Here is a 26,442-nt window from a genome sequence, read left to right as displayed (position 1 = left end):
AAAAAAAAAAAGATTGGAAAAGGCAGTTTTACGTAAAGAAATGTAAGGTGCCTGGATGGGTAAGAACCATGAAAATGGGGATTACATAATGTGATGGGGCAATCTTGGAGCGTGTCACACAGGAGAAGGATCCGGAGGTGGTCATGGATACGGAGGGTAAGCAGACAGCACAGTGCTGAGCAGCCATAGGTAAAGCTAATCAGGTCTTTAGTTGTATCGCAGGGAGATCAATTATTAATCAAAAGAGGTAGTGTTAACACTGTACAAGAAGTTAGTGAGGCCTCATCTAGAATATCGTGTTCATTTTGGTCAACACATCTGAGGAAGGACATATTAGTCAGGTTCACTATGTTTTTTCGTTCAAAACTTTTGGAGATTAGCAAAACGATACATTTTTGGAATATTCAGAGCATGAGAATCCAAAAATTAATGTTGGCATTTGCATAGACACCTTTGCGAAAATGACACTCAGGACAGTGATGATCTGTAAAAGCATATTCCTGAACGGAATAGACCTAGTAGATCCTGTGTATAGGACTTATAGTTCAATCTGATACTAACAAGGCTGCTTTCTTGCTTTATAAACCCATACCTATAACTTCAAAGGACTTGCAATATCATGTATTATGTAATACAGTTATATCACAAATATAAAGACAATGGTTTTCAATTACCTTTGTTTGTTGCTTTTCTATAACCCTGAGCACTATTTTGAGGCCTTTATTGGATTCCTTGACCCAGAAAACATAGGATTAGCATATTTAATTAAGTTTCTAGGTTGACTAGAAGCCGAGATCGCGCAAAATATGTATTTTATGGCGGCCATTTTGAAAATCCAAAATGGCGGCCATGCAGATGTCTGTGCAAATGCCAACATTGATGTTCGGATTCTCCATGCTCTGATGATTCCCAAAATGTACAGGTTTGCTAATCTCCCAAAATTTTGAACGAAATTATATTTGTTAACATAGTGAACCTGACTATGTCTGCCACAGAGAGGGTACAGCATAGAGCTACTATAATGATTCCACGGCTAGCTCGACTAAGCTACGAGGAGGAGGTGAAGCCGGAAGGATGCCGGACTTTATACATTTGAAAGGAGGCGATTACGAGGGGATTTGATTGAATTGTTTGGGATAATCAAGAGTATAGATAGAACAGGTGCAGAAGATTTATTTCAGCAGAATAGACGGTGATAGGATTGGACCAGGGGCCATAGCCTAAAAGTGAAGGGGAGAGTTAGGACAGTAATACGGAAAGGTTCTTTCAGTCGGAGAGTATTTAATGCATGGGATGGAAAGGTAGTGACAGTAGAAGGGGTATATAGATTTAAATTGGAATTGCATAGGTACCTGGATGCATTTGGAGATAGAGCGGTACAGGGCCCTTGGCAGCTGGACTTGTAGGTAGGTTTCAAGTGCATGAGTGATGATATCTGGTGTTGGTGTACCACAGGCGTGATGGGTCGAATGGCCTCCTCCTACACCAAAGTTCATTGTATACCATTGTAATAACTACAAAAACAACTCGTCGACTTCCGGAGATCCCCAACAGTAAGCCTTCCCCCTTTACACAGTCTATAGGCCTGTTCTTAAACCTGGCTTCCAAAGCCGCTATTAAACAAGGCCTACATCTTTTACAGCATTATTAGCCCACTTCAAGTGGGGTTGCTGACACAGATCCTGCTCCACCATTTGGGTTGATCGTATACCCATTCATCATCCACACCTATCTCCTTCATGTCCGCTTCCACAAATCACTCCGTCTCCTCTTTGGTCTGCCCCACCATCTCTTTCCAGGTGGTGTCATTCTCATAACCCTTCTACCCACATCTCCTCAACCCTCATGTCATCACATACCCACACCATCTCAATCTACTTCCCTGTAGATCGCAATCTACTTCCCTGTAGATCTCAATCTACTTCCCTGTAGATCTCGATCTACTTCCCTGTACCTTCTTATATTCTTCTACCACCTTCACAATTCCTCTGATGTTAGTTCCTCACATGGTCTTCTTGCGTTACCCCACACAACCATCTCAGCATCCTCCTCTCAGTCACATCCAATCTTTTCTCCAACCTTATCATCGGCCATGTTTCCGCGCCATACAACAGTGCCGGCCTCACTACCGTTCTGTACACCTTTCCCTTCAGTCTCATCGGCCTTTCTATCACGAAGCACTCCTGAAACCTTCTTCCAGTTACCCCATCTTGCCTGTATCCTGATGCTCATCTCCCCATCTAACTCACCATCCTGCTGCACTGCTAACCCCAGGTACTCAAAGGGGAACCTAGATGCTCAGATGACCTTGACGCTAATCTATCCCTTTATACCTTACAAAATAGATATGATGTATCTTTGGCTTTTTCTGATTTGTGAGTTATAAAGTAGGTAATCTTGTAATTAAAAGTCGAAATGTTCTTCATGCTTCGACATGACATCACTTTCACAAGTCATCAGCCATATTCGTACTGATTACGGGTTGCATTGCGGTCCGATTGAACTCAAACGGCGAATAATTTTCGATTTTCCACAGATGCGCCAAGTGGATGCATCCTTGGTCGTTGTAGTAATACAAACGGAGATGGTTACATGCTACAACAATGGCCAAAAGACCCTAAGTCTGCCAGAAATTGGACAAGGTTTTTCCAAAACACCGAGTGTGGATCAGGCCTACAAAATGTTCGCTTTTGTTGTCGGAAGATTTTACAGAGCACTGTTATGAAACAATAACAGAGATGGCTAGATATTGTGGTTATCCGCCACGATTGAGAGAGGGTGTCATCCCCATGATTAGGCAGATGAAACAGCCCTTGCTCAAAACTGCAAGGCCATCTCTACCCAGCTACCAGCACATGTACACGGGTGATTTGAGAAGTGAATCAAACACCTGCGTTGGCCTGCCGGCACCGATCTCCCCTCGCCAACACCCCCTTTCCACTGGGGCGGGACACATTGGCACGACACGTCATGGACACGACACAGCATGACCACAGACACAAATGGTGTCCCAGGAAAGTATGAAATGGGACAATCCTGTAACATACAGGACACCAGGTTAGCCTGCGCCCATGGGACAAAGCATTTGTCAACCATTTTGTCAGCAGTGTCCGAGTGTGCCTGGGCCATGTCCAATGTCCATGTGTGCCTGGGCAGTGTATGTGCTGCATACTAGAATGATTCCACGGTATTTCTTCTGGAGTAACTCAACTGATTTATCAATTAATACAAAATCCTTACTTTTCGACACACAATACCATGTCATCCACAAACAGTATGCTCTTCTCACATCAGCTGTCAGAACATCTATCATAATAACAAAGAAAATTAACTCAATGCAGAGCCTTGATGTACACGAACTTCTACAATGAAACGATCCGTCACTCCAACACTGCTCCTCACTTGTGTAGAGCACTGTACATTGTACATATCCTGGATCAGCTTCACATACTTCTCTGGCTCGGATCTCTCTCTCAAACAGTTCCACAACTTTTTTTGCAGCACTCCATCATAGGTCTTTTCCAAATCAATAAACACCAAATGTAGATCCTTCCGTCCTCTACACTTTTTAACCATCTGTCTAACGGCAAAAATCATGTCCACAGTGCTCCTGCCTTGCATGAATCCAAATTGCTCTTCTCCGACCATCACTTCCTCCCTGAATCTTCTCTCAATAATTATTTCCCAGTTCTTCATTGTGTGCAACATCAGTTTGATGCCTCTGTAGTTGTTGGACGCTTGCACATCTCCTTTCTGCTTGTAAATTGGGACCAATATACTTTGTCTCCACTCATTCGGCATTTCATCTTCATAAATGTTCCTGAACAGCTGAAGGAAGAAGGCAACACCCTCTTCCCCCAACACCTTTCACACTGAAGGAAGAAGGCAACACCCTCTTCCCCCAACACCTTTCACACTTCAACAGGTATCCCACCTGTCTCAAGTGCCTTACCTTTCTTCATTCTTGCTAATGCTCTCCCTACCACATCCTCCTGGATGGTTATTGTTATCCCTTGGTTTGCAGCAAGTTCTACTCTCTGAATTATTTGGTTCTCCTCATTTAGTAGTTTCTCAAAGTATGTTTTCCATTTCTTCTTTATCTCCATATCATCTCTCAGCACTGTGTTGTCCTCATTTTTTATCATACTTATCTAGGAGATTTCTTTGGATGCACTGTCTCTGGCTTTTGCAATTATAAAGATATTCTTCTTTCCCTCCTCTGTATCCAAATCGTCATACTACATCCTTCTGCAGGTTGTGCCTTTGCCACCACTTTCTTATTTGCTATCCTAAGCTCATCTCGACTCTTGGACATTGACCTCATCCCACTTCCTTTTCACATCCTCCTGTACTTCCCTATCCCCACCACTGGGTCTCCTTATCACATTTTCGCTTACCTGAAGTCATACCCAAAATCTCTTTTCCAGCCTTCCTGATCTCGTTTGAAATCTTCTCCCACCCAGAACTCCATTTTTGTACTTCCTCCGCTCTCATCTCTCTCAAGACTCGTTCAGCAAACACTTCCCTGTACGCCTTGTCTCCCAGTTTACACGACCTCACCTTTGATGTTCGTTGTTGCTTACATCGTTTCACTCCCATGATAACCATATCTGAGACCAACATTCGCTGCTGGGGTGTTAGTACATACATCACCAGGTATGACCTTACAGTCTTTGACCTCCTTCCACTTACCCCTTCAGTTCCGCACAAAATATAATATATGTGTGAAACTTTACCTCTGCTCTTCCATAAATGTACATAAAATAAATGCACATCAGTCGTATTACCTCGAGGTCATCTGGGTACCAGGACTCTATAATTATAATCTGAATTACCTCAAAGCACCGTGAAGATGGCGAATTTATCTCGTGTTCATTCGTATCTGACACTGATCACTTCACCAGTCAGAGAGTTTTTCCTTCTTTCTGCCCTAAAAATATAATTTAAATTACCATTCTATGGGGAGAGGCTCTTATTATCAGCTGAAATGAACAGCGAGGTGCGAATTTAGCTGTCGGATTTACTGGCCTAGGTGGGAGGCCAAGCCTTGCGGTAGTGTGAACACTATGGTTCATCCACTTACTGTATTTGGTGGGGGTTGGGGATGTGGAGGGGCTCATTTCGGAAAAGGTCATCCACATCAATTAGCTCATATTCACCATGATTGTACATCACTGATCACAATAAACAAGGAATAAATAAATCATCTGACAGTACAATATTATAAAATATCCACATAGCACAAATTATGATAGATGTTTCTTGTAAGATTATTATTACTAGCGGGCACTCCATCCCTCTGGGTGGGGGTATCCTTCTCGGCCCATTCAAATAAAACTCACAATTGGGCCGTAATGGTGGCTGGGGGGGCAGGGAGGGGGGCAATGTTACATGTCGCGTATGAAGCCATGCCTGGGAGAAATCACATATGAGGCCCGATATATGTTATAAGCAATCTACAGTCCAGATATGATCTGATAGCTAGAAAAAAAATCGGACACGCAATGGGATGCATCATTCATGCGTAAAGACTCATTTGAGCGCCTTTTAAGCTAAAGATCAGTGTGACCTAGCTAGCAGCCTACTTGGAGGCCTACCTAGTGGTCCATTAGTCTGTGGGGGATGCAATAAACACAGAACGCCTCAAGGACATCAGATTTCCTCCAAATTTATTTCAGTCTCGTGTTAAAACAACAGTAGTGACTGCTTAAAAAAGGTAATCATACCTTGGACGGAATTCACTGAATAGTTTGTGGTTATCATATTTTTTTTCTTCCTGTAGGTAGGACACACGAAACGCCATGATAAGGTGTTTATACACCTTCAATCCCGCTGGGGGAGAGGGGCAAATAAAGTCGCTACAACCTCTGTCGTATGACCCTTGATCTCTGTGGAAAGTTTGCTTGAGATTGGATAAATAATGACCGAATGCATCGCGGTCAGACAGACAGACAGACAGACAGACAGACAGCAAATTGTGTATTTTAGTATGATGTTTATTTCTATTTGGAGTCTGAGACTAAAGGGGGCATGGGCCAGGCCCTCTAATCCACTTTCCCCGCCCCAATAATGCCAATCTGACTGGAGGCCAATCTCTGTAACGATAATAAATGGATGTGGATGCATCCCACAAAGTCTGAAAGTGATCACCTTCTTCGTCAACAAACAATCGGTGCAATTGAATGAAGTTCTTCTGTTTGTGGGATGGGATCTCAAATACTTTCTTTATAACCTACAATGTTGTTGCAAGTTGGGTGATGGCAGAGCTGCCAGTGTTCTGAGGGTCAGGATAGGGTAGATGCACTACATTATTATTAATAACCAGACTCTGGCATAACGATTAGAGCGTCAGAATGTCTGGTGAGAATGTCTGAGTCTGGAAAGCCGGCAAATTGATTCCGACCCTGGTCGAATCATAGCAAAGACCAAAGATGGCTACTGTGCTGCTTTCTTCCTTGACACCAGCACAGACAAACCGCATTGATTGGCCCTTCATAGGGGGGAGGAAATTTCTCCTTAATTGCGTCGTTGAGTGTGCAGAAAGAGCAATATCATCCATCTGGTGTCTCTGGTTCCCAGAGTACCCTGGGAAATGACCCCAAACTCGGTGGTTGTGTTTGAAGTCAAGTACGGTGTTGGCTCGTGTATTTATCTAGGTGTCTGTGTGTGGTTAGAGTGTTCAGCTCCTCTACGAGCCTGAGTCGCCCCCTCTTGTGAAAAGGGTGGGTGCACTTTCACTCAGGTTTTAATCCATCTTCAGGGTTTTTTAAACACAACTCCATACCACTGAGATACCTCATATGAAAGGTAGTGACAAGGGGAGGCATTATTGTAAGAGAGAGATCCCAGGTGGTTGGTGTGGGGGCGGAGGTGTGGTGTGGGTCATCCCCTATTCGGTGGGGCCTTCTTTGACTGATATGAAAGTCACATATATGGGAATCAAAGGGTAATATTTTTGTTGGAGAGGGGATGGTGGGTCCCTATCTCCAGGGGCAATTTAATACTGCATCCTGTTTCACTCTTTGTCTCAGCATCTTGTATCCATTGGCAAAAGGCCCTATATTAATTAATTAATTATTAATAATAATAATTATTTTTGTTATCCAATATATTGTTGAGGGTGGAGGAGAGTTACAGCCCCAGGGGAAAAATGTTGTCACCATGACATTCCCAGGTCTTCGACGCTTTTATAGAGGTTTCTTATGTGTCTCTACGTGAAATGGCACTCGCACATCCACACATACCACTCCCACGGCACACACACACACACACACACACACACACACACACACACACACACACACACAAACCTCCTTTATAAGGAGTAGAGAAGACAAGAATAGTCCTGACTCATCAGTGCTGAGGAATTTTTCCCATGGTCTTTGAGCCACAGAGTCTGCATCCTTGAGTGATGGGCTAGCTCAGCAGCAGCATACTTGCCTCTTCGGCATTGGCCCATCCCTTTAGTGCCCATCTTAAGTTGCCCTGGGGGAATGAAGAGTCAAACACAATGTGTGAATTGTCAGTACATGTAGAACAAGTCAAGTGGGCAAAGCAGGTCACATGCTCCCTTAAGGTCATTGAAGAGCCAGCTGGGTTCTAATTATGAACAATGTTAACAACATTGCAATTCTGCTGAGTCTAGCGGAGTCTCCAGAGGTTCAGCATCACCACAATTTTATTAATTCACCTTGCCACTCTATTAATTAGCTAGTACTGTACAATAAGTAAAGTGCAAGATTCATTAAAAGAGTTCATATATGTCGAGTAGAAGTATGACTAAATGAGGAATTGTTGAGACATGATGGGCCTGTTGTGTCGATGTTTCATTGCATTCATGCATCCAATATACAGCAGACTCTTGTATTCACCTATTTCAAAAAGCATCTTCTAGCCAATTTAGCCAAGAAAACTTTGATGAATGAATGAGAAAAGACTAATGAATGAATCGCCAAAAGAACACTGGTTGGTTTGAAAGAGAAAGGCGCTACGGGGTCGTCTGGCTCACTTGATTGTGTGGATGGGCGCAGCTGCACCTGCATGAGGGATCAATGGGAAACCCCAGCAGGCTGGAGCAGCTGCCATGTGAAGCACGCAGTGCACCATTATAGACAGGAGGAGGGGCCCTGCACAGAGACTGCAGTGAGAAAGATAGTGTACGCACTAGGGCCCCTCATCAAAAATCTAACGGCTCAAATATTCCAGCGCATCCAGCCTGTGGGTTCTTCCACTCAATTAAACTAAAGCTTCCTAATTTCTACTTTACGTCCCTAGCTGTCATATTTTGATTTCGAAACTTTGCTACTACTTGTCTAGCTCGTAGGTTGAAGCGCCCTTTTTAATTTTGTAGATTTCACTGACTTGTGGTAAGTGAGCCCCCATAACGAACTACTGCTTAAACCGCAACAACACAAAAAACAACAGTTATTTGGCATCGGAGTTGAGCTTATATTGAGGCTGGGCAGTGTTGAGCAATCACTCTTACTTGAAGAACCCATCTCCGCAGCCCCCATCCTCGCCCGCCCACTAACCTAGCTCCAGATTGCCACTGCACACTCAGAACTTAATGCAGGCAGCATCCATCGCAGCATGCCCAAGGTAAATTGAATATTTTACACGCGATTCAACTGCATGGGAGTGTGTGTTATTTATTTATATTTTTTGTGAGACTGCTCATCGATTTCAAGTCTACAGTTCCTTAAATGTCTTGTTTGATCTGCTTGCAATGTCACAGAAAAAGTGTATACGACGTGCATCCTGGATTCTTCCCAAATACAGTACATATTGTAAGTGTACCATGAGCATACTGGTACATATTGGCTATGGGAAGAGTACCAGCATTAGTATACTTCCTGTTGAGAAAAATTCTGCATCGCTCGGATCTCTTCCTGCGTCACCTTTGAGGCTGCGCAAAGAAAATGCGTTAAAGCTGTATGCGCTCGGGGTCACGTTTCAGGCGGATAGCAGCAATGAATTGCTCATGGCTGGGTGCAGATAAGACGCCAAATTAAATCTGCAAGATATTCATCAAGTTAAACAGGCTCCTTTACTCAGCAGGAAGCCCAGACATGGTGGTGTTACAGGACAAATGTGAAATGTGAAGCACATTAGAGAATCCGCCTCCTGACATCCTCCCCGAACAAGATCAGTGCGCAAATTGGAGGAAATTAATGCAAGGGTTATCTTGGGTGTTTGCGTGGGTGAAAAATGACAAACCTACCGACTTGATGCTCTCCAGACAGTCTGTGACCAAAAAAGCATCTGCACCAAGTATGTGTAGGTGTATCATTTTTTATAATTGTTCTTCTCGTGCTCGTGCTTCGATGGCTTTGTCGGACTTACTGTTGGCAAGTGCAACGCTGGGAGGTTCAAGGACTAATGAGAGATGCACACTGGTAGAATTCAAGTCATTTCTCTCGAGGTTAATCATAATTTAACACTGAATGAGAAAAACTTCAAAAGCAATAAAAAAAACTGTTTTGTTCAACTGGGTGTTTAAGTGCTATGACGACTCAGAAACACCTAAAGAAGGTATAATAGGAGAAATAGCGCATCCTGTGTGTATGTCATTGTCCATGATTGGCTATCAAATTTTAATTGGGCATCAAACGTGTTTCAGATGATCAAGGACAAGACATGATGTTTCCACAAATTAACAGGAAATTCCCTCAAGTTGCCTTTGCTGTATAAAGTTGCATTCCCCCCACCCTTTCCTCCATATAGTTAAGGAGAGTCAAATATTTGGTAATAATAATCCTGCTATTGATTTGCAATTATTGGTCACTGGCTTTGACACCAATCCAAATTTTTATTACGGACCATAGGCATCAAAAAGCTACATATATCAAATGGAGCACCTCGCCGCCATTAGAGATTTTAAATTGCATCAGATATGGCAATAAATGTGAATTGTTGCTCCCAGCTTTTCGGCCCGATGACAGAAGACGCCATTTGCATTTTTGCCATCTCCATCCCTACCCCATTTAGAATCCCAAATGGGCACGGGCAACTTGCTAGTATCCACCAATTCTCATTTTAAAAAACCTGCTCTTTCTACAACTTCAGTGAAAGGTTCTTCCTTCCAGTTATCTTGCACATGCAAACTACTACTGCCCACATTTATGACTTTTTAAAGATATCCACAGCAACAGGAATATGTCTGCATTTGTGAAGTGACAGTTTTTGAAAGTGGATTGACTTTACACAACATTGTGTTTACAAATTAATACAAAACATCAGAAGAAGCTCCAACTATGATTCGGCCTGCTTGGGTAAAGCCTGCTTGGCCTGCTTGGTTAATCAGAGTTGCAGAGAGAAACCTTTATGAAACAGTAGTCTAATTTTGATATGCAGAGAGGTTGACCTTGCAGAGTTGAGAACTTGAGAAGGCCAAGATGTCAAAGGCGAGAACTTGAGAAGGGAATGCTGTGCTCTTTAACCCTCTGGCTGCAATAATAATGAGACTTGAATTAGTTGTTTCATGTTATTGTCACATTTTCTGTGGAACATTGGAGCTTCATGCAACATGTTTGCCTCCAAAAGGTTTTTGAAAGATGAATATTTTTGATTGCATTTGTGCAGCAGATATCAATGATAGGATCTTTACTTTAATACTGGCATAATGCTCTCCGATCAAGCCAAGAAAATAAGGTATGTGGAGAAACGTCGTAGGAAATCCTCCAACATGTGTGCTTCTGGGTGTTATTTCAAAGCCTTTTAAGATCAGGGCCGGATTAGTTTTCAGCTCCTCCTTGACATTCTAGCTATGCCTGGAGGAGGGTCTCAAAGCCAATAAAATCACAGTTCGATGGAGACACCATAATTACTATTATGTTGTAATTATGGTATTTGTTGTTTACATCCAGGCATCCATTGCGAGTGTTACAGCATATTGATTGGCACACACACACACACACACACACACACACACACACACACACACATATATATATATATATATATATATATATATATATAATGTATGTATATATATATATATATATATATATATATATATATAATGTATGTATATATATATATATATATATATATATATATATATATATATATATATATATATATATATATATATATATATATATATATATATAAAACACAGTTTGTGTGTGTGTGTAATGTTACCGGTAGACTCCTAAACGGAGAGGCTCACGTACTTGATATTTGGCACAAACATGGCCATTGAGCCTGGGAAGAACATGGTCGACCTAAAAATTTATTTCATAATATTTTTAAACCATATTTTTACCTCAGCGCATTTCAGCGAGGCATATTATGACCGGAATGGCAGAGCAGCGCGCTGATTCGCTCAGAGCAATCACGTGATGTTCCTTGCCGCCATTAACTCAGTTACGCGTTCGCACGTATTTCAGAGCGAAAAGCGATTCCGTTTTTTCACATTTCAGCGAGGAATATTGCCATTCACACTACATAGGTTTTTTTTCCCTTTCATCTTTAGATCCATATTTTTTGCCATAACGTAGCGCATTATGGCTCTCTTGAGCTCGAGTTAGCCAATCACCTGGGAGCATGAGGCCATGTTGGCCACGCCCACGACGCAGAGTTGCAATCGATCGCTCAGAGCGATCACGTGATGTTCCTTGCCGCGCGATTGCGTTTTTTCACATTTCAGCGAGGAACATTGCCATTCACATCACATAGGTTTTTTTTTCTTTCATCTTTAGATCCATATTTTTTTTCAGCGAGGAATATTATACACGGAATCTGAATCGGTGGCAGAGCAGTGCACTGATTCGACGATTCGCGCGCCCTCCCCCCTCCTCCTCCCCCCCTCTCCTCCCCTCCCCCTCCCCCCTCTCCTCCCCTCCCCCCTCTCCTCCCCCTCCCCCTCCCCTCTCCCCTCTTCTCCCTCACGTTTATACACGGAATGCCGGGTACCTCCCCCCCCTCTTCTCCCCTCCCCCCTCTCCCCCGTTCCCCTCCCCTCCTCTTCCCCGCCCGGCAATGCCGGGTACTTCCCCCCCTCTTCTCCCCTCCCCCCTCCCCCTCCCCCTCCCCCTCCACCTCCCCCTACCCCCTCCCCCTCCCCTTCCCCCTTGCTGCCTCCCCCTCCCCCTCCCCCTCCTCCCTCCCCCTCCCCTCCCCTTCCTCCCCCCTCCCCCTTCCCCATCATCCTCCCCCTCCCCCCTCTCCTCCCTTCCCCCCTTCTCCTCCCCTCCCCCTCCCCCTCTTATCTCCTCCCCCCTCTTCTCCCCTCCCCCCTCTTCTCCCCTCCCCCCCTATTCTCCCCTCCCCCTCCCCTTCCCCCTCCCTCCCCTTCCCCTTCCTCCTCCCCCTTCCCCATCACCCTCCCCCTCCCCCCTCTTCTCTCCTCCCCCCCTCTTCTCTCCTCCCCCGTCTTCTCCCCTTCCCCCTCCCCATCCCCCCCATCACCCTCCCCCTCTACCCTCTCCTCCCCTCCCCCTTCTCCTCCCCTCACCCCTCCCCCTCTTCTCCCCTCCCCCCTCTTCTCCCCTCCCCCCCTTCTCCCCTCCCCCCCTTCTCCCCTCCCCCCTCTTCTCCCCTCCCCCTCCCCTCCCCTTCCCCCTCCCTCCCCTTCCCCCTCCCCCTCCCCTCCCCCTCCCCCCTCCCCCCTCCCACCTCACCCCCTCCCATCCCTCACCCTCCCCATCCCCCCTCTTCTCCCCTCTCCCCCTCCCCCTCCCCCTCTTCTCCACCTCTCCCCCTCCCCCTCTTCTCTCCTCCCCCCCTCTTCTCCCCTCCCCCCCGTTCCCCTCCCCTCCCCTCCCCTCCCCTCCCCCGCCCGGCAATGCCGGGTACTTCTGCTAGTATAAAATAAAGAGCCATTTGTGTGTGTGTGTTGCCATTTTTCTCAGATGGCTGAACGGTTCTTTGTCAAACTTTCAGAGGTTGATCAGTGAGCATTTTAGGCAAAAAATTTTTTTATTTTTTAAAAATTGAAAAAAAAAATTATATATCTTTTTTGGTTAAAAAAAAATCGCCTTATAGTGCCTGAGCATTTGTAGCTATATGAAAGGTAATTCTAAATTATCCCTGATTTGTGTGTGTGTGTAATATGATAATAAATATAATTTTTCCTTATTAGGTGTAGGTAGGGGAGTGTTTTAGGCACCTAAAAACAAATAGAAAAAGAGCAAAATACATTGATTTATTCAAAATACCAACAAAGATTAGAACATCACTGGGCAGTGCCAGGTACTCCTGCTAGAATACTCACTCACAATCCCTCACCAATACTAGAATCTTGACGTTAATACTATAAACTTTAGTTAAACATCAAGAATATTGTCGTTTACAGCAGTAGCAAAAAGTAACTTCGGAGTAATGATGGGCCAAATGGCCTCCTTATTTTCTTGCTTAAGATCACACAGGAGCGTGCAACCCCTTGTTACACCTGTAGAGACTGTGGACTCTTTGTGTATTAATTTCCATTGTGCATATGGTGTTGGGCTACGCTGAATTAACGCCAGGGGGGTTGACTCAGCCTGTCATCCTTCCGAGGTCGGCTAATTGAGTACCAGTTCACTGGTAATTCCCTGTTTGTCGTTAAAGGCGGCAAAAAGGGTTGGCGTCAGGAAGGGCATCCGGCCGTAAAACATTGCTTCAAATAGGGGACCGAAAAACAACAACAACCACGGTTCCCGAAAAAGGCCAACCCCCGCTTTGCGGGGAAAAATGGCCTCTAAAGGTGTTTTTAAAATTTTTTTATATGGTGTTGGGCTAGCGGTCAGGGTGCCAGCTTAGGATCCTAGGATCCTGGGTTCGAATCCCGGTCGATCACTGAATTAACGCCAGGGGGGTTGACTCAGCCTGTTCATCCTTCCGAGGTCGGCTAATTGAGTACCAGTTCACTGGTAATTCCCTGTTTGTCGTTAAAGGCGGCAAAAAGGGTTGGCGTCAGGAAGGGCATCCGGCCGTAAAACATTGCTTCAAAAAGGGGACCAAAAAACAACAACAACCACGGTTCCCGAAAAAGGCCAACCCCCGCTTTGCGGGGAAAAATGGCCTCTAAAGGTGGTTATTATATTTTATATATATATGGAATATAAATATTTGAATGCATTTGGTTTGATTCCCGATAGAGTCGAATGCCAAGGCACAAGCCAAGCTTCCACCCTTTCCCCGCCAAGGGAAGTACCTGACATATGATGCTTGATTGCTCAAAGCATCATTATTTAATGTTTTTAGATCAATTTGATTAAGAAATTGAAACATGTGAAAATAATGCAGAATAGCAAATCTGGGGGAAATTGGCCCAGGTATTTGGAAATGTGTGAGGAGCAAACAAATATATATATATATATATATATGTATATACTGTATATATATATATATATATATACTGTATATATATATATATATATATATATATATATATATATATATATATATATATATATATGTATGTATGTATATGTATGTATATATATATATATATATATATATATATATATATATATATATATATATATATATATATATATATATATATATAATATATGATATATCATGTGCATGCTGGAAAAGTCTAGAAAAGTTTATATAAAAGGGGCACAAATTTGGTTCATACAGTTGCATGAAGAAGTAAATGTATTTTATTTGCCAGATGTCGGGCTCCCCTTGATATTAACTTTTCTAGAGCATTACTTGGTTCCTCCTCAGAACTCAAGGGTAGTCCAGGATGCACATTAAATTTTTGAATGCCCCTTATTATGTATTGTTTGTCATTTTCTACAAGCTATGGAATGTCCATTCTTTTCTATACTTTGCCATATGGCACAGACCTCTCTGCTGATGAAGTTTGAGAAACGCAAATGTGAATCATCTGCTCATCAGCTTGAAGATGGAATTTCAGAGACCAGACAGTCCTTTCAACTTCCGCCGCTGAAATCCAGCGCGGCTTGGGCGATTTTGCCCCTGTTTGGAGAACACCCAGCGAGGCCTTCATCAGGGCCGAGCGAGCAAGGGCGTTTCGGGGCCTGGTTTCACGCCATTGACCGAGTGGTTCGCACAAACCGGAGCTGTTTTCGGATGACATGCTGACGTCCTTGGACTTCGCGCCAGGCTCCGGGCCGACCGGGCCAACGGGGTGTTGTGCTGGTCGGGCCGATGTGGTGTGGTGCTGACCGGGCCGCCATGGGGTGGTGCTGACTGGGCCACCGTGGTGTGGTGCTGACCGGGCCGACGTGGTGTGGTGCTGACTGGGCCGACGTGGTGTGGTGCTGACCGGGCCGATGTGGTCTGGTGCTGACCGGGCCGACGTGGTGTGGTGCTGGCCGGGCCTAAGTGGTGTGGTGCTGACCGGGCCGACGTGGTGTGGTGCTGGCCGGGCCGACGTGGTGTGGTGCTGACCGGACTGATGTGGTGTGGTGCTGACCAGGCCGATGTGGTGTGGTGCTGACCGGGCCCCCGTATCCGTGGTGCTGACGCCTCCCCTCCCCCCCCCCCCCCCCCAGAATTTCCATGTTTTAAACGTTTCCCAGTGTGTACCCTGGTTTCGAATAGGTACACAGTATCCCTGCGTATCGTAAGAGGCGACTAAGAGGGTTGGCGTCAAGAAGGGCATCCGGCCATAAAAATATTGCCTCAAAAAGAGAACCATGACAATTACAACTACATATGAGCAGGGTACAGCCTGAAGTGGAGATCGGTTTCTGAGGTTTGGGACATGGAATGTAGGGACAATGACAGGGAGATCAGGAGAAGTGGTGGAAGTATTGATCAGAAGAAGAGTGGACATATGTTGTGTGCAAGAGACGAGATGGAAGGGAAGTGGTGTGAGAATGGTGAAGGGTAGGCAGGGACAGAAATACAAGTTTGTGTGGCAAGGGTGCCCGGAGGGCATGAATGGTGTTGGTGTCCTGTTTTCTGAGGAGTTTGTAGACAGTGTGGTGAGTGGGACTAGAGTGAGTGATAGGTTGATGATGGTGAAAATGATGATTGGAAAGCTCTTGGTGAACGTCATCTCGGGATATGCTCCGCAGGTTGGTCGGAGCGATGAAGAGAAGGACAAGTTCTGGTGTGCGATAGAGAAGCCGATGGAAAACGTGAAAGATGAGGAAGTTGTTGTGGTAGGAGGAGACCTAAATGGACATGTGGGAAGGAGTATGGACGGTTTTGAGGGAGTTCATGGGGGTTACGGATATGGTGTGAGAAATGGAGAAGGTGAAAGGATTTTGGAGTTTGCTGATGGAGCTGATTTGTTGATTTGTAATACTCAGTTCCAGAAAGAGGATAATAAGCTTGTTACATACATGTCAGGTGGGTCGACGACAACCGTTGACTACCTGATGGTGCGTAGGCGAGATAGGGGGCGCCTCCACGACACAAAGGTGATCCCGGGGGAGGAGGCTGTTTCACAGCACCACTTGGTTGTCTGCGACATAAGGGTGAAAGGTGCGAGGAGAGCTCGGCGGGTGAAGTACAAACCGAGAATGAAGGTGTGGAGGTTGAAAGAGGTGACAGTCAGGGAGGCATTAAAAGAGAGGCTGAGTAGGGTAGAGGATGATGTGGTTGAGCTTGAAAGTGGTTGGATGTCAATGAAAGATAGTCTGTTGGGAGCCGTTGGTGAGGTATGTGGATGGACAAAAGGACCACCGAGGCACTCGGAAACATGGTGGTGGGATGATGAAGTTGGAAAGAGGATTGACGAGAAGAGGAAGAAGTTCAAGGAGTGGCAGAAGGCGAAGAGTACGGGAGCAGAAAAAGCAGAGCATGAAAGTTATAAGGCAGCCAAGAAGGCTGCAAAGAAAGAGGTAGCAAAGGCGCAGGAGGCATGTAGGAAAATGTTCGGAGAACGCTTGGATTCGGAAGAGGGTCAGAGAGCGGTATTCAGGATTGCAAAGCAGAGAGCGAAAGAGAGGTGTGATGTGATGGGGGTGAGTTGCTTGAAGAATGAAGTGGGACAAATCGTTGTGGACCCAGATGGAATTAAAGGAAGATGGAAAAGATATATGGAAATGCTGTTGAATACAGAGAATGAATGGGATGGCAACATAGAGAGTAACCCAGTTTTAGGACCGGCAGAGAAGATAACTGAGAAGGAAGTTGAGGAAGCAATAAAAGCAATGAAGAGTAAAAAAGCGGGAGGGCCGACGGGAGTTGTGGGAGATATGTTGAAAGCAGCAGGAAGTTGGGGGTGTGAAGAGAATGACAGAGATCTGTAATCTAGTGGTGAAAGAAGGCCGCATTCCAGTGGATTGGGAAATGAGTACCCTCGTCCCTCTATACAAGGGGAAAGGTGACCCTCTGGAGTGTGACTCGTACCGAGCGATAAAGTTATTGGAGCAGGGAATGAAGGTATTGGAAAGGGTGTTGGAGAGGAGGATAAGGAAGAAGGTGAAGATCGACGAAATGCAGTTTGGATTTATGCCAGGAAGAGGAACGACAGACGCGCTCTTTATTGTGAGGCAGTTGCAGGAGAAGTACATGGAGAAGAGGAAGAAGTTGTTTCTTGGGTTTGTTGATCTGGAGAAAGCATTCGATAGGGTTCCACGCGAAGTATTGACATGGGCATTGAGGAAGTTAGGAGTGGAGGAATGGTTGATCAGAGTAGTGATAGCAATGTACAAAAGAGCGCGCACAGCTTTAAGGATGAAGGACGGGAACAGTGGTGAGTTTGAGGTGAAGGTGGGAGTGCATCAGGGGTCGGTGCTAAGTCCACTACTATTTGTAGCTGTGATGGAGGTGCTGGCTCAGAACGTAAAGGAGGGTTTACCGTGGGAGTTCTTGTATGCAGATGATCTGGTGTTGATTGCGGAAAGTATGGATGGACTGAAGGAAAAAGATGAACAAGTGGAAGGAATGTATGGAGACAAAAGCTCTGAAGGTGAATATCGGAAAGGCAAAGGTGATGGCAAGTGGTAAAGCATGTGGTGAGTTGGAAAGAACTGGGAAGTGGCCATGTGCTGTGTGCAGGAAGGGTGTCGGAGTGAACTCCATTCAATGTACAATGTGCGCTGAGTGGGTTCATCAAAAATGCAGTGGTCTGAGAGGGTCATTAACCAGTGTGGCAGCTACATTCAAATGTAAGGTGTGCACAGAGGGAGCTGCAGATGGAGGAAATGCTGAGTTGGATCTTGGAGACGGCGTGAAGCTGGAAGGTGTGAAAACATTTTGCTACCTCGGAGACATGCTGAATGGAGAAGGTGGATCAGACTCGGCAACAGTTGCTTGAGTGAGATGTGCATGGAAGAAGTTTCGGGAACTGAGTGGCGTGCTGATGAGGAGGGGAGTGTCGTTGAAGGTGAAGGGAAAGGTGTATGCTGCATGTGTGAGAAGTGTTATGATTTATGGGAGCGAGACATGGGTAATGAACGTAGAGCAGCAACGAAGGCTGGAAAGGGTGGAAATCTGAATGGTTCAGTGGATGTGTGGAGTATCGTTGAGAGAGAGGAAGACAAATGATGAATTGCGAAAGATGATGGGAATAGAGCCTATGATTGATGCTTTGAAGAGAAACAGGTTGAGATGGTTTGGTCATGTGTTGAGGAAGGATGAAAGTGACTGGTTGAGAAGAGTGATGGAGATGAATGTAGAAGGAAGTAGAGGACGGGGAAGACCGAGATAGACTTGGCTAAAAATGGTGGAAGAAGAAATGCGGGCAAGGGGGTTAACAAGGAGAGATTTTTTTTTTTTTTTTTTTTTTGTATACAAGATCGAGGCTCGTGAAAGAGCGAACATTAATCACACAGAAAGACAAACCGACACATAAAACATATAACATCGGGAGCGGTAGACAAGATGGGGAGAGAGGGGGAAGGACACAAACACAACATTTGAGAGCAGGGACCGAGAGACATGGAGACATCGAGAGATCTGAGAGAGGGCGAGGGCTTTGGGGGGGGTGGGCATGGGAAGGGGGCGGTGGGAGAGGTATAAAACATATGGACACTGCCAGGACTTCCAGGAAAGAAGTTGGAATTTCAAACATGGTGGATCTGGGGTGAATTAGCAGGGGTAGAAAAGATCAAGGTTTTGGATGGGGTAAGATAAGAGATGGTGGTGAACAGCTGTTTTAAAGACCTGGAGGGAGGAGTGTGATTGAAGTGAGTGTGGGAGTTTGTTCCAGAGGCGGGAGAAAAGAGGAATGAAAGAGTGAAGGTGAGCAGAGAGCCGAGATTTCGGCAGTTTAACCATCAGAGGGTGGCTGGCAGATCTTGTGCGACCTGTAGGAATATTTGGGGGACAGAGCACAGAGAGAGCTGGGGGTGCAAGGCCGGAGAGGACTCGGTAGAAGACAGAAAGACCACCTACCTGCCTGCGGTGAGTGAGTGAAAGGCCCTCAGAGATAGCTTCATCGTGGGAGATTCCAATAATTCTGAAAGCTTTGGTTTCAACCGCGTGAAGCCGAGCTAGGTGTGAGGCAGGAGCACCGGCCCATAGGGGAGAACAGTATTCCATTGAGCTGCGGATGAAAGCCTTGTATGTGGTGAGGAGCTCAGGTGTGCCGAGGAAGGACTTCGCATGACGGAGGATGCCCAGTCGGCGACTGGCTTTGGAGGCCAGCTTGGAAATGTGGTTTTCCCAAGAAAGATCATGGCAGATAGCGAGACCCAAAATCTTGAGCGACAGAACTTCTTGGAGAGGATTGTTGAGAAAGTAGATGGGAGGGTTGTCCAGTCGATCTTTTCGGAGAGACATAGTAAGAGTGTGAGATTTGTCAGGATTGAAAGACATGTTCCACTTGTTTGACCAGTCTGTGATTTTGTCCAGGTCTTCAGAGAGTGAGGAGGCAGCAGACTGCCGATCTGAGGGAAGAGGAATGGAGCGGCAGAGAGTGGAGTCATCAGCAAAGAGATAGAGAGGATTTTCGAGAGAGTCAGAGAGATCATTGATGAAGACCAGAAAAAGCACGGGGCCCAGAACACTGCCTTGGGGAACTCCAGCCTGAACAGGAAGAGGAGATGAGAGAAACCCATTCAGGGCCACACATTGACGACGACTAGAGAGGAAGTCCGCCAGCCATGCGTGGAGATTTCCATGGATACCAAAGGAGGAGAGTTTGGTGAGCAGAGCGGGGTGTCAGACCGTGTCGAAGGCACGTGATATGTCGAGGGAGACAGCTCTAATTTCCTGTTTGGCATTGAGGACCTCCATCCAATGTTGAGACAGCAGAAGCACCATGTCCAGAGTAGAGTGACCTGGTCTGAAACCAAATTGATGATCAGAGATCAAGCCATTGGAGAAGAGGAAAGATTTCATATCCGAAGCAATGATGGATTCCATGACTTTGCTGATAATTGGGAGAAGGCTGATTGGTCTGTAGTTGCTAGGATCTGTTTTTGCACCTTTTTTGTGCAAAGCGGTGATGTTGGCTGATTTCCAAGCAGATGGCAGTTGACCTTGAGCAAAAGAGAGGGTGAAGAGAACAGAGAGAGGGTGAGATAGAGCAGCAGAGCAGGATTTTAGGACCCGTGGGCTGATGCCGTCGGGTCCAGTTGCAGAATCAGAGACGAGGGTTGACAGAAACTTTTCCACCTTGTCAGGAGGAAAGGACACGGAGTCCAGGAGCAGCAGGTTACGACTGGGTATGGTGGGTACAGAGAGGGATGGGTTTGGGACACAAGATTTAGAGGCAAACACATAGTTGAGGCATTCAGCTTTTTCACGTGCGGAGTCAGCTGTGTAGCCATTTGAGGTAAGGGAGGGTATGGAGGGGGAACAAACACCAGAAACGGATTTGACCAGACGCCACCAGGATTTGGAAGAGGGAGACAGATAAGAGAGTTCGGTCTTGAGAATGGAGAGATATTGTTTCCTGGCTCTCCTGAGGGTGGACACACACTTGTTTCGGGCTTTGTGAAAGGAAATGAGATTTCCTTCCGTTGGATTTGCTTTCCAGGAGACGAAGGCAAGTTGTTTCTGGGCAACAGCCTCACCACAAGAATCCGTGTACCATGGACGGGAGGAAGGGTATGACAACTGAAGACGAGATGGGATAAATCTGTGCATGAGAGAGAGCAATTTACTTTGGAAGAATTCCCAGGATGAGTTGATGTCAGAGGTTGTAGAGATGGGAGACCAGTCCAGATGATTGATGGCTGCTTGAAGACCGTGCCAGTTGGCCTGAGTGAAATGCCAGACTCGTCGACGCTGAGTAGGCTCCCTGAGGATGGTCAGAGAGATGTCCACTTTAACAAGGACATGATCAGATGATCCAATCGGAGCAGAAGAAGAGCAGCAGACATTTTCAGGGAAGTTAGTCATAACCAAGTCCAGAAGAGAAGATGTTCCGTTGACTGAGATCCGGGTCGGGAAATTGACAGATTGTGTCAGTCCCAGTGAGTCGCAGAAGTCCTTTGCTGAGGAGCCATGGCTGGTGAGAGAGGTACCCACACCCAGCCAACTGGCATGATGACAGTTGAAATCACCACATATGAGGAAGAGAGAGTTGGGATGAGTAGATAGAAGTTGGTCCATATCATCAGACAGCGAGATGTAGATGGAGTCATCACTGTTTGGTGGACGGTACAACACACAACACACAACAACACTAGTGCGAAAAGTGGTTTCCTGCACCAACACAAGTGCGAAAAGTGGTTTTTCAACACCAACACAAGTGCGAAAAGTGTTTTTTCAATACTATCACAAGTGCGAAAAGTGGTTTTTCAACACTATCACAAGTGCAAAAAAGTGTTTTTTCAACACCAACACTAGTGCGAAAAGTGGTTTTTCAACACTAACACAAGTGCAAAAAGTGGTTTTTCAACATTAACACAAGTGCGAAAAGTGTTTTTTCCACACTAATACAAGTGCAAAAGTGCAAAAGAACAAGAGGTGGGAGCGAAGGGGAAGCCGTAGCCAGAGGTATTCCTGGGGGTGAGGTGGAGAGAGTGCAGTGCAGGGCGAGTGAGGAAGAGAGTTTTTGATAAAGATAGCAACCCCGCCTCCAGGACGAGGCTCAGGTCTATCATACCGGAGGAGGGAGTAGCCCGGGAGAGATACTATGGAATCAGAGACATCATAAAGGAGGAAAGTTTCTGTTAAGCAGATCACGTCTGGTTTGACAGAAGCAACCTGTATGGAGAGATCAGTTAAGTTTGAACGAAGGCCCCGGATGTTTGAGGTCCATACCGTTAATGAAGAGGAAGGGGGAGCATCAGATACAGAACAGGGGGGAGGAGGGGTAGGGTAAGATGTGGAAGAGGTGGAAGAGGTAGGGAGAGCTGTTGAAGGTGTGTCAGAGATTTCAGAATAGCTCGGAGAAAGGGAAGGATGGGGCGGACAAAAGGTTTGATGGTGATTGGGTGAGCCACAATGAGGTGTTATTTGAGGAGGGGGAAGAGCGAGGCAGAAGGTTGGGGGAGATGGAGGTGAGAGTTTGAAGGGGGATGAAGCGGGGAGGACGCTTTGAGGAGGGGGAGTGAGAGGGGGGAAATTGAGAAGCAATGAGGGTGGGGAGATTTGAAGGGGAGGGGTGAGGGGGGAGTTTGGGAGGGAAGGGACAAGGGGAGGGATTTGAAAGGGATGGGATATGGGGGAGATTTGGAGGGGAGGGGTGAGGCAGGAGTCTAGGAGGGGAGGGGCGAGGGGGCGTCTTGGCGGGGAGGGGTGAGGGGGTAGTTTAGGAGGGAGGGGGCAAGGGGGGAGATTTGAAAGGGATGGGTGATGGGGAAGATTTGGAGGGGAGGGGTGATGGGGAAGATTTGGAGGGGAGGGGTTATGGGGAAGATTTGGAGGGGAGGGGTGAGATTGGATTTTTGAAAGTGTACGATTTATGGGAAACGAACATTTATTGCAAAATGAGTTTCTTGTGACCTTCGAGTTAAAAATACGTTTAAGGACGCTGGATGGAGGATGGAGTGCAGGAGAGTTTAGGGAATGTAGAAAAAAGGCACTATAGGAGATGGATATTTTTTTGGGGATGAATTGATTTGGTGAGCAAGTCGAAAGCAGCCTTTTAAAGAAGAAGAAGAAAAAGGTGTTATAAAATATGACGGAATACATAACTTGAGGGGAAAGTGTAAACATTGAAGGTTAATGAGTGAAAACTATCTGGGGAAATGGGGGAGAAACACGTGGTCGAAGAACGAACGAACGAATAAGAAGGAATAAACGAATGAGAACAGAGAAGGAAATGTTTTTTTTTTTTTTTTTTTTTTTTTTTTTTGAGTTGAGATTTACACAAGGAAGTAGGCTATGGGTGAAAAGACTGGGAATACAGAGAACGAAAGTTATTGGATACAGAGATGCAGAAAATAGGGCAAAATGAAGAAGATTGTCATGGGGACCGCAAGGCTAACCCCCGCTCTAGCAGGGAAAATGGCCTTAAAATGCATGTGGTTGTTTATTGTCCCATATGGCACATACCCTTATAAAAAGGGGGCCTTTACTATGCACCTGGCATTTTTCCCAAGGTATATTTTAAATACGAAGAAAATGCATTTGTTCATCGTACAATACTTTCTTTATTCAAGACGATATAAATGACTTTAAAATGTTAGGGGAAAAAAATATTCAACCCAGATGGGATTTGAACCCACAATCCCCAGGCATCTGATGCTTTATCCATTCAGCCATTGAGCTTGCATGTTAGAATTAAAAATATATCTATTTTAAAGGGGTATAAAGTGTGTATATATATATTTTTATTTATTTATGTATTTATATTTATATACTGTATGTACCTCGTATTTAATTTTAAAGAAAAAAACGATCGCACTTAGGTGGAATTTGTTAGCCATTAACTAGACCTATTGGCTGATGTATATTCCAAGTTTCAGCTAGTTTCAATGTATAGTCCTTGAGATGTGAGTGCCAACACATTTTGGGCAGACGGACGGATGGACGGACAAACACAAACGTGATTTCGAGGGTTTTCGAATAAAAAAACAAAAAAAACAAAAAAAATCTCAAGAATGTGAAAACAGACGTTGCTGAAATTTGGAGCATATTACCTCAACGTACAAATAATTTACTTCTGAAATTTGCAGCCGATTTCGTCCAGTAGAAGCCGAGAAACGAATTTTCAGTCCCCATGTAAAAGCTGCATACAGAGAAACGATCCCTTTTATAAAGGGAGGGGTGCTTTGCGCCTCCCTTTGATTTATTTTCTTCTTATTCAGCCACTCCGGTGTGGCTTTAACTTTGTGTTTCAGATCATTGTCCTGCTGAAATTTTAATCTCCTACCCAGTTTCAAATTCATGGTTGACTCAAGCAGGTTTTCATCAAGGATTCCCCTGCACTTTGTACCGTACAGTGTCCCTTCTTTCCTGACAAGCTTGCCAGTCCCTGCTGATGAAAAGCAGCCACATAACATGATGCTGCCACCAACAAGCTTGACATTGGGGATGGTGTTGACTGGGTGATGTGCAGTCTGTAGGATTGTGCCGTACGTAACTCTGAATTTAGACCAAAAACTTATATTTTTGTCGACAATGGACCCAATTTTTAGACCACAAAACTTTTTTCCACATGTCTGCAGTATCATTAAGATGCTTTTTCACAAACTCCATATGAGGTTTTAGATGCATCTTTTTCAGTCATGGCTGTTTTCTTACCACCTGTCCATAGAGGCCAGCTTTGTGAAGGGAACAAGATATTGTTGATTGATGAACACTGACCCCCATCTCGGACATAGATCTTTCAAAGCCATTGTTGGATTTACAATGACATCCCGAACCAGTTTCCTGTTTGCTCGGCTGCTGAGTTTGGATGGGTGACCTGATCTGGGTAGAATATGAGTGGTATGATACGGCTTCCACTTCTCAATGATGGATTTCACCATACTCAAAGGGATAATGAGTGACTTTGAAATGTTAATCTTATAACCCTCTATAATTATGGAAATGATATCAGGCAGTTGCACACACATGACCTGATTATCGTAGCTATTGATCGATACCACACCAACAAAATAATGAAAAAAGCACAAATATTGATTCCAACAAAGGAAGTTCACCATTAGGAAAACTTTCTGTAGTGGCAAAAAACTGATATTTTCCTACTAGCAGGCTATCATTTATAGTATCTGCTGTTGATCTACCAGGCTTGGTGGTGAAGTAGGTAAAGCAAGCCTGGTTGCATCACCCTCACTAATTTGAGTTTGATTCCAATGGCTGTTTAAAAATCTGGTTATGAGAGGAAATCAACACCACCAGGTCTATTTGCCTAGAGAAATGCCACTACGGTGCCCCTTTTCACCTGCATGTTGCTCAGGTAGTCAATATCTCTGTCATGTGTAACTCGATAGTTCTGTCTACAATGGACCCAATCTTAAATGTGGACGTGCATCAGAAACATCAGCATACAACAGCTCTCAACACTGTGGAATACATCAAATACACAGTATGGTATGATTTCACATTGGTTATTCTCTATGATCTTCCATCCTGACAAATTTCTTCTATGTTGGTTCTTTCAAAACATTTGCTGTTATAAACAATATGTTATTAAAATGCACATTTGCATTGAACCAAAGTGAAAAATAACATCAATTTTTTTGAGAACGACAAGACACAAGCAAGTAGATTTTTAAAATGATATAACAGGGTATTCGTCTCTGTGAAAGCTAGTGTGTCGATGTATAGAACCGGCAGATATGGTAAGCAATGGATTTCATCAAGAAAGTTTATCCACGTGTTTTCTGCCGTGATAAATCAGGTGGGGCTCTGAGGAAGGGCTAAGGCTTAAAATGTCAGCCGCATGTCATTTACCATGGCAGGAAACATACTCGTCAGCTTTCCATTGATAAAATCAATTTTTATGATGCTATGGAAATACTTCGTTTTGTTGATTGTGCATTTCATTGTGAATTGCAAAAAGAGTGGAAAAGCCAATAACTGAGCTACTGAGGCAGGCAAGGTAAGGGTTAAACGGTGCTCCGCATTGCGGTGCTGCACATAGACAGGGCGGAGCTACACCAATCTGGCAGCCCGAGAGGCCACCACTGGGGATCTGGCACAACTAACACTGCAGAGTCGACTTGTTCCATTTCCCATTATCACTACATGGCAAAGCCCTATACATCAAAACAATCATTCGTTTTTATCGATGTTGAAATGCACAAGCAGCTCAGTGGGTGCTCTGAGCAGAGATGTCACACGAGGATACAACAATTAGCACAAGGGGGTGTTTTGAGAGCCTTCGTGTTAAAGATTTTTCAATTGTCCCATATGTTGGTTGGAAGATGATACAGACAGCAGTGTGATGCAGCAACATGGCATATTTAGACATAGATATGTAGGTAGACCGATTATGGAGAGGCAAGAATTGCTAGGGAGTGGAAGCATTCGTAAACGTACAAAGAAAATCTCTGGAAGAGAGGAGATCTTTAATCGTGTCTCCTCATCATTGACCTGTCTACCGTGCAAGTACCTTTGTGATCTTTTATTTTCATAAACAACACGCTCAGCAGCTCAATAGTACTCCAGTGGGAATTTACCAACTTACGTTATGGGGCATTGAAGAAATAATGGATTTGTATATTGTACAAAAATACA

At 45.0% G+C, this 26,442-nt stretch overlaps 1 protein-coding gene across 1 annotated transcript in view; it reads left to right on the top strand.

Annotated features, from left to right (window-relative positions):
- LOC137413770 (uncharacterized) overlaps window positions 1-26,442 on the top strand; it is a 92,013-nt gene that overhangs the window by 46,536 nt on the left and 19,035 nt on the right. The gene's annotated exons all lie outside the window — the stretch shown is intronic.

The sequence above is a fragment of the Myxine glutinosa genome, chromosome 2 (genome assembly GCF_964187855.1).
Source record: "Myxine glutinosa chromosome 2, kmMyxGlut1.1, whole genome shotgun sequence".
Taxonomy (NCBI): domain Eukaryota; kingdom Metazoa; phylum Chordata; class Myxini; order Myxiniformes; family Myxinidae; genus Myxine; species Myxine glutinosa.
Note: the sequence above shows the minus strand (reverse complement) of the source record. Positions and strands in the feature narration are given on the sequence as shown.